Source organism: Dromiciops gliroides, chromosome 2, assembly GCF_019393635.1.
Source record: "Dromiciops gliroides isolate mDroGli1 chromosome 2, mDroGli1.pri, whole genome shotgun sequence".
Classification (NCBI taxonomy): Eukaryota; Metazoa; Chordata; class Mammalia; order Microbiotheria; family Microbiotheriidae; genus Dromiciops; species Dromiciops gliroides.
In genome coordinates this window covers 287,894,256-287,907,371 of record NC_057862.1, presented here as the reverse complement: position 1 = coordinate 287,907,371, position 13,116 = coordinate 287,894,256, and the positions used below count along the sequence as shown (strand labels likewise).

General features: G+C 44.9%; 1 protein-coding gene across 4 annotated transcripts in view; it reads left to right on the top strand.

Moving 5' to 3' along the window:
• Positions 1-13,116, top strand: part of INF2 (inverted formin 2) — a 96,481-nt gene that overhangs the window by 34,078 nt on the left and 49,287 nt on the right. The gene's annotated exons all lie outside the window — the stretch shown is intronic.

Below are 13,116 nucleotides of genomic sequence, written 5' to 3'. Positions count from 1 at the left end.
CATTGGGGGGAAGGGGAGACCGTTATGGTTTCTGGCCAAAGTAGAAATTATTGCTCTTTAGGCCCACTCTAAGCCATCAAGAGGCTAAACAGTGGCCAAATGAGACCTGGGCTGGGAAGGTCTCTTTTACCTGGTAAAAAAGGAAATAAATTGGAGGAAGGGCGATTGGTAGAACTAGTTCTTTTGGGAAACACCCAACACCAATGCAATGACATGGCCTGTAAAAAAATGTACATGATACAGTTGTCTTTGTAGGCACCTTCAGCTCTAAGCTAGTCTGAAAACTGCCACAGATCAGTTTCCCTAAAGGTAGGAGAACTAGTTCCACTAGTTTAAATAGTGAGAACTGAACAACGGGCTCAAACTTGGACTGAGATGAGACCAATTTTTCCCTCAATTGATACGACTTTTCCTCTCCCCGTTTCCTGCTTTCTTCCCTACTTAAGAACATAACCTGGACTTTAATGGTCTTTGGGAGCATTTCCCCTATTTAACGATCAATTCCAAACTCATCATCTTGTCATTGAAGGCCGTGGTATTCTCTGTGGTCTTAGGTAAATTGCTTCTATATCTTCTCTGGGCCTTTTTTCTCATCTGAATGAAATAGATGGAATGGTCTAGTTTGGGAATCTGGAAACAAGCAGATGAGATCTTAGAGATGGTTTAAATGGAGTAGGTTGGGGCAGCTAGATGGCGCAGTGGATAGAGCATCGGCCCTGGAGTCAGGAGTACCTGAGTTCAAATCCGGCCTCAAATACTTAATACTTAACTAGCTGTGTGACCCTGGGCAAGTCACTTAACCCCAATTGCCTCACTAAAAAAAAAAATAAAAAAAAAATAAATGGAGTAGGTTGGTCTCGTCCCATGATGACATGAGATGTTTGTTAAAAGGAGGTACTACCTTATCCATCCAATCTACTTGCTAGTGTTCACTTTCCAGCTCATCTCTGGATGACAACTGGTCCTGTTGCCTTTCTGTCCCTCAAATCAGGGACTGTAGGACTTAGAGGAAGGAGACGTCTGGTGGGGAGTGCCTTGCAAGATGGTCAGGGCAGCTCTCCAGCCAGCCTGGATCAGACTTAGTGACCTTGCTCAAGCCCCTGCCCATCAATGAACTTCACCTTTCTCCCCTGTGAAATGAGGGCAAACTCTTGCTCTGCCTCCCTCCCATTGCTCTTGTGAGGCTGTGATGAGAGAACAGATGGAGAAGCTCTGTGCAGATGTGAGAGCTTGTCAGTATTAGGGGTCTCCAAGCCAACAAACCCTGGCTCCTCCTCTTTTATAAATGCTCATTCCCACTTAAGCCCTTGTCATTTGTGCAGATGTGCTCCTCTCTGCTACCCATGGCGCAGAGTCAGCCCCACCTGATCTAGAAAACAAACAGAGGCTTCATCTCTGGGGTTGGCGGGGCGGGGGCGGGGGGTGGGGTGGGCGGGATGTAATACATCATCATGGAACTATGCCCAAAGGGCTGTAAAACTGTGTATACCCACCCTTTGATCCAGCAGTACCACTGCTAGGTTTATATCCCCAAAAAGAAAAAGACCTATTTGGACAAAAATTTATAGCTCTCTTTGTGGTGGCTAAAAATTGGAAATCAAAGGAATGCCCATTAACTGGGGGATGGCTAAATAAGCTGTGGTATGTGATTGTAATGGAATATTATTGTACTATAAGAAATGAGAAGCAGGATGATTTCAGAAAGCCTGGAAAGACTTATATCAACTGATGTATAGTGAAGTGAGCAGAACCAGGAGAACACTGTGCACAGAGACAGTTTGATAAAGAACTATGAATGACTTAACTATTCTCAACAATTTAGTGATCCAAGACAATCCCAAAGGACTAATGATGAAGCATCCTATCCACCTCCAGAGAAAGAACTGATATTGATGGAACACAGACTAAAGCATGCTATTTTCCACTTTATCTCTTTCATTTTTTTCTTTTATTCCAATTTTCTTGTACAAAATTATTAATATGGTAATGTTTTACATAATTGTATATGGGATTACTTACTGGGTGAGAGGAGAGGAAGAGGAAGGAGAGAGAATTTGGAACTCAAAAATTTAAATAAAAATGTTTATTATTTTTAAAAAATACATCATCATGTAAGCCAATACCAGCTTTCCAAAATGTGCCCCTCGATTCCCTTACCCAGGACCTGAGCAGTTTGGGTGTTCGCTGCACTTGGATTAATCCCTATCTCTGTCCAGTTTGCTTAGCATACTATTGAGCTTTGGGACAAAGAGAAGTGTCAGCAGAGCCATTCTGTGCCTCTGTGGAAATAGGATCCCCCAGGATTATTTCAGAGGAACAAGCTGCTGGTACGTCATCATCATACTGGCCTTCATTTCATCCCCACTTCTAGATTACAAAGCACTTTTCTTGTGAGGGAGGTAATGAAAAGATTATTATCCCTAGTCTTAGAGAGAAGTGATTTATGTAAGGCCATACAAACAAACAACTTTGAAAGCCTTCAACAGTAATAATGATAGCTAGCATTTGTAGAGAGAGCTTTAAGGTTGCCAGAGCACTTTACAAATAATATTGTTTGATTTTCACAACAACCCTAGGTGGGAGATAGGTCTTATTATTATCCCCATTTTATAGATGAGGAAACTAAGGTGGCCCAGGGTTTTTTAAAGTGTCTCGCTTAGAGTCACACAGCTAGTGACTGACACTAGACTTGAAATCAGGTCTTCCAGATGGGGGCCCCCAGATTTTATCCATTTCACCACCTAGCTGCAGTGACCATCCATTATGCCAGAGGGACAGTCATGAAGGTTGCTATGCATCTCCTGACAAGAGAGGCAATGACGCTGCAGAATGAGACATTTTGGGGGGATATAACCAGTAAGGGAATTCATTTTGTTTGACTGTATATTTTTTTGTTTGTTTGTTTTGGTTTTTTGGTTTGTTTTTTGGTGAGGCAATTGGGGCTAAGTGACTTGCCCAGGGTCACACAGCCAGTAAGTGTCAAGTGTTCGAGGCCAGACTTGAACTCAGGTCCTCCTGACTCCAGGGCCGGTGTTCTACCCACTGTGCCACCCAGCTGCCCCTGACTGTATATTTATTATACAGATCTTGGTTTGGTTTGGTTTGGTTTTAGTAGAGGGAGGGTCAGGGAGGGAGAAAAAATAAAATTCTGTTAATCAAAAAATAAAATAAAATTTAAGTAAATGGCATAGTTGGGATTTGAACCCATACCTCCAATGTTTTGTTCACTATGCCACCTTTTAGAGCCCAGATCTGCTTCCCAGATGAGTGTTCTTTCCCCTAGATCCAGAAAGCTCTCGGTGTGTTTATTGAGCACTCCCCCTCAATTTCCCCTTTGTTTTGGGCACACTTGGCTGTGCTGGCTTGGGGCTGACTCCAGCAGGTGAGGGCAAAGTGGGTAGATTAACTTCCTGGGTGGAGCCAGCACTATGAACACAGGATGCACAGGAGACTGCAGGCTTTGCCCCAACTCAGGGAACCTTGTGGCAGTGGCCTGAACAGTTAAGGAGAGGCCAGAGCCAGGCTCTGAGCCAAGGCAGCTGTTTCTCTGAAAGCACTGTCCCAGTGCCAAGAATGCTTCCCTACTGATGGGCCATGAATTGGACATTTGTTCACACAGCCCATGGTAAGGTTACTGGCCAGGGTGCTTCAGGCTCTCCAGTCAGTGCCTAAAGGCCTGGAGCTGAGCAGAGTTTGTGGTGGGGATAAGAGCTGGAAATGAGGGCTTTGTCACTGCCCCACAGATCCTCCCACTCCTCCTCCTGGCCCACTCAGAATCATAACATGGAGAACATCAGAGGTGGAAGGGCATCTACCCTGACCGCCCTGTTTTTTACAAATTGATAAACTGAGGCCCAGAGAAGGGTAGGGTCCTAGCCAGGACTAGAAGCCAGTCTTGGGTCTAAAAGGACAAATTCCCCTTGGGAAGTTGGTAACTGTTGAAGTAGCTTTCAAAAGAAAGAGGGGGTGTCATTCAGATTCATCCCAGAGCTCTCCAGAGACCTTCATTTGCTCGTCAAGCAGCAGCTTCCTGCCTGGTTTCCTGAGCTTGGGGGTTCCTGGGAGGACACTCAGTGATAATGAGAGCTAAAAGAGCCCCAAGGGAGGAGGGAGGATCTGCAGAATGAGCCTTGCTTCTCATTGTCAAGTGTGGTCTTTTTTTTTTTTCCTTTGCCGGCAGTTGGGTCTAAGTGACTTGCCCAGGGTCACACAGCTAGTAAATGTCAAGTGTCTGAAGCTGGATTTGAACTCAGGTCCTCCTGAATCCAGGGCTGGTGCTTTATCCACTGCACTACCTAGCTCCCCCTAGTGTGGTCTTTATTCCATTCTAAGAAATGGCCTTCACTCTGCCTCTTCCCATCTCCCTGAATCTTTGAGGTTATCTAATTCAAGCTGTTTCTGAGAAGTTCCCTCTACAGAACTAGATTTGGAGTCAAAGGAGACAGGTTCAAATCCTAGCCCTTCTATTTGCTAACCTGTGTGACCTTAGGGGAGTCAATTAACTTCTCTGGACCTTCTCTGGGCATCTGCATTTGTAAAATTAGGGAGGTGGATTAGTGTCTGAGGGTTCCTTCCATGTCTGTAGTCATAATATGATCCTGTGATCCTGGGCATGTGTTCATCTGGTCTCTTCTTCTTCTTTTTTTTTTTTTTTTTGGTGAGGCAATTGGGGTTAAGTGACTTGCCCAGGGTCACACAGCCAGCAAGTGTTAAGTGTCTGAGGCCGGATTTGAACTCAGGTACTCCTGACTCCAGGGCGGGTGCTTTATCCACTGTACCATCTAGCTGCCCCATCTGGTCTCTTCTTAAAGCCTCCAGTAGCAGAGAACTCATTCACTCACAAGGCAGTTGATCCCAGTTTTAGACATTTCCGATTATTAGGAAGCTTTTCTTTATGTTAAACTGAACTCTGTCTCCTTGTAATTTGTTTCATTGGACCTGGCAGCTAGTACAGATCCTCTGCGTCTTCTGACTATACCTCTCAGTTCATTCATAAGCACGGTGTGGTCTCCAGTGCCTTCCTCCCTAACTGGCTTCCTCCAGGTGTTGTGGGGCAGGGACAAAACACTTACTGGAAGTTCCTGTCACCCTGGGGCTGCTGCTGCGGCTGCTGCTGCTATCTCTGTCATCACCACCGCCTTCAAAGATGGGAAGACTGTCTGGGAAATCTCCAGTGTGCTTTTTGCTCCGTGCTAGTTGCTAGGCAGCCAAAAATTTTGGGCTCAAAGAGGAATTAAAAATACCTCCTATCCTACCTTGGAAGTCCCAGAAACTCCTCATCTTCCTGGCTTCCTAGGAGAGTGAATTGAGGAGATTCATATTCTCATTCTCTCTCTCTCTCTCTCTCTCTCTCTCTCTCTCTCTCTCTCTCTCTCTCTTCTCTCTCTCCTCTCTTTCCCTCTTTGCCTTTCTCCCCCTCTCCCCTGCCTCTCTCATTCTTTTTTTTTTTTGGCGAGGGCCATGGGGGTTAAGTGACTTGCCCAGGGTCACACAGCTAGTAAGTGTCAAGTATCTGAGGCTGGATTTGAACTCAGGTACTCCTGAATCCAGGGCTGGTACTTTATCCACTGTGCCACCTAGCTACCCCCAAAATGTAGATGACAGTATATACTTAATTAAAAAAAATTTTTTTTTTTTGGTGAGGCAATTGGGGTTAAGTGACTTGCCCAGGGTCACACAACTAGTAAGTGTTAAGTAAGGCCGGATTTGAACCCAGGGCCAATGCTTTATCCACTGCCACCTCTCTCTCTCTCTCTCTCTCTCTCTCTCTCTCTCTCTCTCTCTCTCACACACACACACACACACACATCAGTAGTTAGCACAGTTATCTTTTTTTTTTTTAGTGAGGCAATTGGGGGTTAAGTGACTTGCCCAGGGTCACACAGCTAAGTAAGTGTTAAGTGTCTGAGGCCGGATTTGAACTCAGGTACTCCTGACTCCAGACCCGGTGCTCTATCCACTTCACCACCTAGCTGCCCCTAGCACAGTTATCTTAATGCAAAATGATAGATCCCATCAGAGATACTGTGTAAAGAGGTCCCTGCAATGGGAACGAAAGAAGGGAATAAGCAATCAGCACCTTGTGCCAGCCTTTGTGGTAAGTGTTCACAAATATTATCTTGTTTGGTCCTCACAAGATTCTTGGGAGTTAGGTGCTACTAATCATTCTTACTTTACAGTTGAGGAAATTGTAGACAGAGTTTAATGGCTTGGGGTGGGGTGCGCCGACATGCGTGCTGCTTGTAAGTGTCTGAGGCTGCATTTGAACTTGGGTCCTCCTGACTCCAGGCCCAGGGCTCTATCCACTTCACCATCTAGTTTCCTCTATGGGAGGAAGAGTAGACAAGAGCAGTGGTTCTCAGGGGGTGGTCCAGGGACTCCTGGGGGTCCCCAACACACTTTCAAGGGGTTCACAATGTCAAAACTATTTTTATAATAAAACTAAAATGTTTTAATTTCAAACACAGTAAATATTAAGACCTTGTAGAAGTCATAGAGGAGGCCAGCTCCTGGGCTGAACTGGGCCAGCTCCTCTACCACTTTTTACACCATAAAGAGAAGTCCAGGGGTCCTTTTCTGTTCTGAGTATTTGATCCTGCCTTGTAAACTTAAAACACTCTGCTTTCCTTTCTTTTAATAAACCTTGTCTGGTCATTTACAATTGCTTTTTTTTGTGTGTTGTAGCTTGCTTAGCTGTTTTCATGTGATATACTTTCTTGTTTTTTTGTGTTTCTTTGTTTTGTTAAAACAACAAAAAAGGACCTTTGCTGATGTCACATTTCGCTTGCAGAAAAACACTGAACATATGAAGGCAGACTAGACAGGATCTGCCTGAAATAATGAGGGGGATCAGAATGGACTGAGAACAGGACATTAGATTTTAAATAGAAGTCGTGGGAAAAATCCTCTGACCTGAATTGCTCTAAGGAACTTAAAAAAAAATACACACGAAAACAAAAACAACTCAGGCTTCTCCTTCCCTCCCTCCCAAGTCTGCACTGACTGGGGCCAATCAGATGGCAGCAGGAGCCTTGGGCAGTATGTGAAGATTCACTAGAGTGTCCCTTCCACACCTACACTGAGGCTGTGCCATTACCCAGTCTCGATGGGCTGAGTCTCATCCTCCTCCTCCCACTTTATTTACCCAGCTGCTCCACTGTGAGGAAATGGAATAAGATTGTGCACCTTGTCCTTGGGAATCTCAGAATTTGGTTGGAGAGGCAAGGTACCCACCTAGAACACTAGAAGGCTGGCCAGAGGAGTTCAGAAAAGGTTATGATAAGGACCAAAGTCTCGGATGGCAGAGCTGGGAAGGGGCCTTAAGAAAATGCTTAGTCCAGCCTCTCATTTGCCTGATTCAGGCCTAGGAAGGGACTTGACTAAGGTCATACAGTGGCTCTTTGCCAGAATCACAACCTGTAGACTTTTGTCCTCCAATTACTCCCACAGATGCCTAGGATGGGGAATGACTTCCTGTGAGTCAGAAATGTTCGTGACCAAAGAAAGCTGGGGCAGATGGAGAAGGCAGCCTGGTACCCATGTTCAGATAGTTTGGGGGCTGATGGAGGGGGTAGGGGGAGAATACAGGAATCAAAAGTTTCTCAGAAAAGAACATTCATTGGGGGGGGGATGGGAGGAAAGTGCTAACAAAAGGACTCAGGGACTTGTCATAGAGAAGGCAATTGTGGGAGGAGAAGGAATGGACTATATAAATTGCCTTTAGTGACAATCCTTAACTCCCTGCCCAGGCAGAAAGACCACACAACCCCCAGGAGCCAGCTGTCCGAGATGAACCAGAACTCTATTCCCCAGGAACCTTGGGGTCTGAGAAGAAAGAAAACAGCCTTTTCCCTTATGGTACCCACCCCCCCACCCCCTCCCCACCAACCCACCAACCTCATGGACTTTATGTCCTTGGTGACTGCATGATCTCCCTTAGGTACACAGTCCACCCATGCAATTCATAGCCTCTCTCTCTCTTTTTTTTTTTTAAAGTGAGGCAATTGGGGTTAAGTGACTTGCCCAGGGTCACACAGCTAGTAAGTGTCAAGTGTCTTAGGCTGGATTTGAACTCAGGTACCCCTGAATCCAGGGCTGGTGCTTTATCCACTGCACCATCTAGCTGCCCCAATATTTTTAATTTTTGAGTTTTTTGTGGGTTTTTTGGTGGGGCAATGGGGGTTAAGTGACTTGCCCAGGGTCACACAGCCAGTAAGTGTCAAGTGTCTGAGGCCAGATTTGAACTCAGGAACTCCTGAATCCAGGGCCGGTGTTTTATCCACTGTGCCACCTAGCTGCCCCAATTCATAGCCTCTCTACCCCTCCTCCTCATCCTCTGAAATTCTCACCCAAAGAGGTTCTATGCAATGTAGTGGAAACCTTTAGTCTTTTTGGTACTCTGTCTAGCTGTGTTCTCATTTTGGCCACCTTTTGTGCCTGGTCACACAGGATGAATAATTAAATATTAACTGTTAACTATACTTTATTTCCTGTGGTTACACCCCTAAATCCTGGGAGGTTGAGGAAAAGGATTTTGTTAGAATGACTCAAGTAGGTGGGGTCAGTCTAGGAAGCCCTCATGGTGAAGCTTTCCTAGAACCATAGATTTTAGAAATAGAAGAAACTTTACCGATCTTGCCTAATTCTGTTATGTTAGAGATGATTTCCAAGGCCTGGACAGGGGAGGAAGCTTTCCTCTCCCCTTTAAACTCTGCTGTACGCGTGGGAAAGGAAGAAATGTGTGTGTTTTGCAGAGGCATTGATAAGGAAATTGCATGGGGCTTTTTCCCCTCTTCCGCACCTTTGGACTTTGATCCAGCAGAGCCTGTGCATGGGGAGGTGCTGTTTTAGATTTTGGCTTTGTGCTCGGGCCCTTCATCACCCCATTCTTGGAACTCCTCACTACGGGCCACATTCTCCCCCTCCCCTTCAACACTCACTGGACTACTGGGCCAGAGCCTTGTGGGGGCAGAAGAGATGAAAAGCAGCCTCTGGTTGGATTGGGTGTCTTATTTTGGGTGAGAACAACGATCAGATCCATTACATGTGGTGGGATACACAATTCTTCCCTCTTAGGACCCTTGACCCCTCTCTGCCTCCAATAACAAAGCCCTAGGGCAGGGCCAGTTTCCACATGTACACCTGGGCCTCAGCCTAAAGAGCTCCCTGCCCACAGGCTAGCCCTGACAGTCCTTTTTTTTTTTTTTAGTGAGGCAATTGGGGTTAAGTGACTTGCCCAGGGTCACAAAGCTACTAAGTGTTAAGTGTCTGAGGCCGGATTTGAACTCAGGTACTCCTGACTCCAGGGCTGTTGCTCTATCCACTATGCCACCTAGCTGCCCCAGGACATTCCTCTTTAATGACTCAAGCCCATCAGTCATAAGAGCCAGGTGCTTCTGGAGGGGTAGGGGGGGCGCCACTGGGCTAGAGTCTGTATGGACCCAGAGAGAGTCTGCTAATGATAGGAACAATCCTCTGCAATGAAGAAGGGACATACCAGTCATCTGTCTACAGTCAGTGAGGCTTAGATTTAGAGCTAGAAGGGATATTATATCGTCTCGCCTCCTTGTATTGCAGATAAGGAAACTGAGTTGCAGAAAAAGGAAATGACTTTCTTAAAGGCAAACTACAAAACCAGCATTCTAACCCAGTTGTCCCAACTCCGTATTACATGTTCTTTCCACAAGGCAGTACTGCCTTTTTCAGATATCTCATCCCTGGGCCTTCCCTTCTGAATACCTATTTCTACAATCCAAAACACAAAAAGAAGCCTTCAGGTTAGGAAAAAGGATAGGAAAATGATCATCGTAGTTTCTTTGAGGCTCCGTAGGACCTAATGATTGCCCCCAATGTTGGACATGCCTAAGCATTGGAAGGCACCTTGGGCAGTGCCTTTGTTCCTTATAGGAAAAATACGGGCTTATTTGCCCAGCCTTTATTCAAAGCCCTCCATGTTCTGGCCCCAACCTCTCTTTTAGTAGTAACAGATTACTCACGGCCTCATCCTGCTCTCTCATCTCTGCCTGTTGGCACAGACTAGCCATTGCCTAGGCCTGGAACACACTCTGTCCTCGTGTCTAACCTGTTGAAACAATTTTCTTCCTTCTAGGTCTCACTCATGAGCTGCCTCCTCCACAAAGCCTTCCCTGAGCATAGACCATAGCACTCTTGGCCCTTCTTTCCCCCACCATCTCTCAAAACCTCTCCAAGTTCATGTTCATTGTTTCTATGACACTATTCATCTTATCCTTTGCTCCCTTCTCCTTTTGCCTTCAATCTTTCCCAACATCAGGGTGTTTTCCAGTGAGTCTTGTTTTCTTGTTATGTGGCCAAAGCATTTAAGCTTCAGCTTTGGTATCTGACCTTCCAGTGAATAGCTTGAAATAATATCTCTAAGTATTGACTATATGACCTCCTTGTTGTCCAGGGGACTCTCATAAGTCTTCTCCAGCATCACCATTAGAAAGGGTCAATTTTTTTTTTCTTTTTTAGTGAGGCAGTTGGGGTTAAGTGACTTGCGCAAGGTCACACAGCAAGTAAGTGTTAAGTGTCTGAGGCCAGATTTGAACTCAGGTACTCCTGACTTCAGGGCTGGTGCTCTATCCACTGCGCCATCTAGCTGCCCTGGAAAGTGTCAATTCTGCAGGGCTCAGCTTGCCTTATAGTCTAACTCTCACAGCCACACATTGCTACTGGAAAAACCGTAGCTTTGACTATATATAGACCTTTGATAGCAAGGTGAGGTCTCTGTTTTTTAGCATGCTATCCAGATTTGCCTTAGCTTTCCTTCCAAGGAGCAAGCGTCTTTTAATTTCATGGCTGCAATCACTGTCTGCAGTGATCTTGAATCCCTTAAGGGCAGGGACTATGTCATTTCCTCGGCCCATAGTAAGCACTTAATGTTTATTGAATGGGACATGCACAGGAAGGGAACTAGAAAGAAGTCATAAACTATTCTCCTCTCTCTGGACCAGCTGGCATTGTCATTGTACATGCGCCTACCATTATGGAACTGGAATGCTAGAGATAGGCAGGTAGAGTAATGAGCAGGATCCACATGGTAACTATATAAGTCTAGACCATCTGAGTAAAAACTACGTCAGTACGTGCTTGTTAAGCACCTACTGTGTGCTAAAAACTGGTTCTACATTCTGGGGACACAAAAAAAAGCAAGTATGTGGTCCTTTCCCTTAAAAACGGGTGATCTTCTGCCTAGGAAGGCAAGTGCAGACCCCGGCCCCAGCTTATATTAAACCTTTTTCCTAGATATGTGAGAATTTCCTGTCATACACTGTGCGCTTTATTCCCCTTTCAAGTCTTTGATGCTTAATGCATAATGGCAGCACCATCAACAGTTTCTAAGAGCAGCTGGGGGAGACCTGACCTTTAAGTGAGGAGAGTCAGATCTTCCTGTGGCTCAGTCCTTGGGACCACTGTTGGCTACAGAATCATGGAGTCGAGTATTTTGAGAGCTAGATGGCATTTTAGAGAGTTTCGTCAGTGCCTTCATTTTTTTTTTTTTTTAAGTGAGGCAATGGGGGTTAAGTGACTTGCCCAGGGTCACACAGCTAGGAAGTGTTAAGTGTCTGAGGCCGGATTTGATCTCAGGTACTCCTGACTCCAGGGCCGGTGCTCTATCCCCTGCGCCATCTAGCTGCCCCAGTGCCTTCATTTTAAGAAACTGAGGTCCAGAAAAGGGTAGGGACTTGTCCAAAGTCACACAGCAAGAACATATTACAGGTATAGAGGACAACCTATACCAAAGCTCAGAGGTGGGAGATGGTGACACTTTTTATTGTTCCAATTAACAATTTTGATTTAAAGTTTTGAGTTCCAAATTCTGTCCCTCCTCTCCTCCCTCCTCCCCCACTTCCCTGAGGCAGTAAGCAATCAGGTATAGGTTATACATGCACACTTATGTAAAACAGTACCATATTAGTCATTTTGTATAAGAAAACTTGAATAAAAGAAAAAAAAGGAAAGTGAAAAATAACATGCTTCCGTTTATGTTCCATCACTATCAGTTCTTTCTCTGGAGGTGGATACTATGCTTCATCATTAGTCCTTTGGGATTGTCTTGGATCATTGTATTGCTGAGAATAGTTGTCATTCACAGTTCTTCATCAAACAATACTGCTGTCTCTGTGCACAACTTTCTCTTGATTCTGCTCACTTCACTATATGTCAGTTTATATAAGTCTTTCCAGGCCTTTCTGAAGTCATCCTGCTTGTCATTTCTTATAGCACAATAATGTTCCATTACAATCATATACCACAACTTGTTTAGCCATTCCCCAATTGATGGGCATTCCTTTGATTTCCAATTCTCAGCCACTTCAAAAAGAGTTGCTATGAGTATTTTTTTTTTTAACAAATAGGTCTTTTTCTCTTTTGGGGGGATGTCTCTGGGATATAAACAGTGGTATTGTGGTATTGCTGGATCAGAGCATATGCACAGTTCTATAGCCTTTTGGGCATAGTTCCAAATTGCTCTCCAAAATGATTGGATCCATTCACAACTCAACCAGCAGTGGATTAGTGTCCCAGTTTTCCCACATTCCCTCCAACATATTGATCCATAAGGTTGCTAAAATCCTAGCTAGTCTGTCTAAAATATCTGATGAGTGGTAACCAATAAATTAGAAATTTTAGCAAGTGTATTTAAGTGTTTAAGTATTTATTAAAGAGCATTAGGATCTAATGATCAGAGAGAAAGGTAAAAATCTAACTATTTTTAAGAGACCCCCATCATCTGACCTGCCATGGCAAGGTCAGGAACAAAAAAGACCCAACACTTCCTTCTTCCTCCTAGAAGCCTCTTGTGAAACTGGAAACATCCCATCCCCACACACACACACACACACACACACACACACACACAGCTTCAAGCTAATTGGTTGGTAGCTTTGATAGACAGTACCCATGAACAAACGTCATTTCCTGACACCAAGGAACTGACCACATGGCTTGCCCTCAGACACCTTCTCCTCATGGCAGAGCTTTCTTACAGTAACTCTCCAGCAGGTGGTGTCACTCCAATCGTTATGGATCCAATTTTAATATCAGATGTCACATCAAGTGTCCTGAATCCTAGCTCAGTTCTAAGTGAGAGGTATT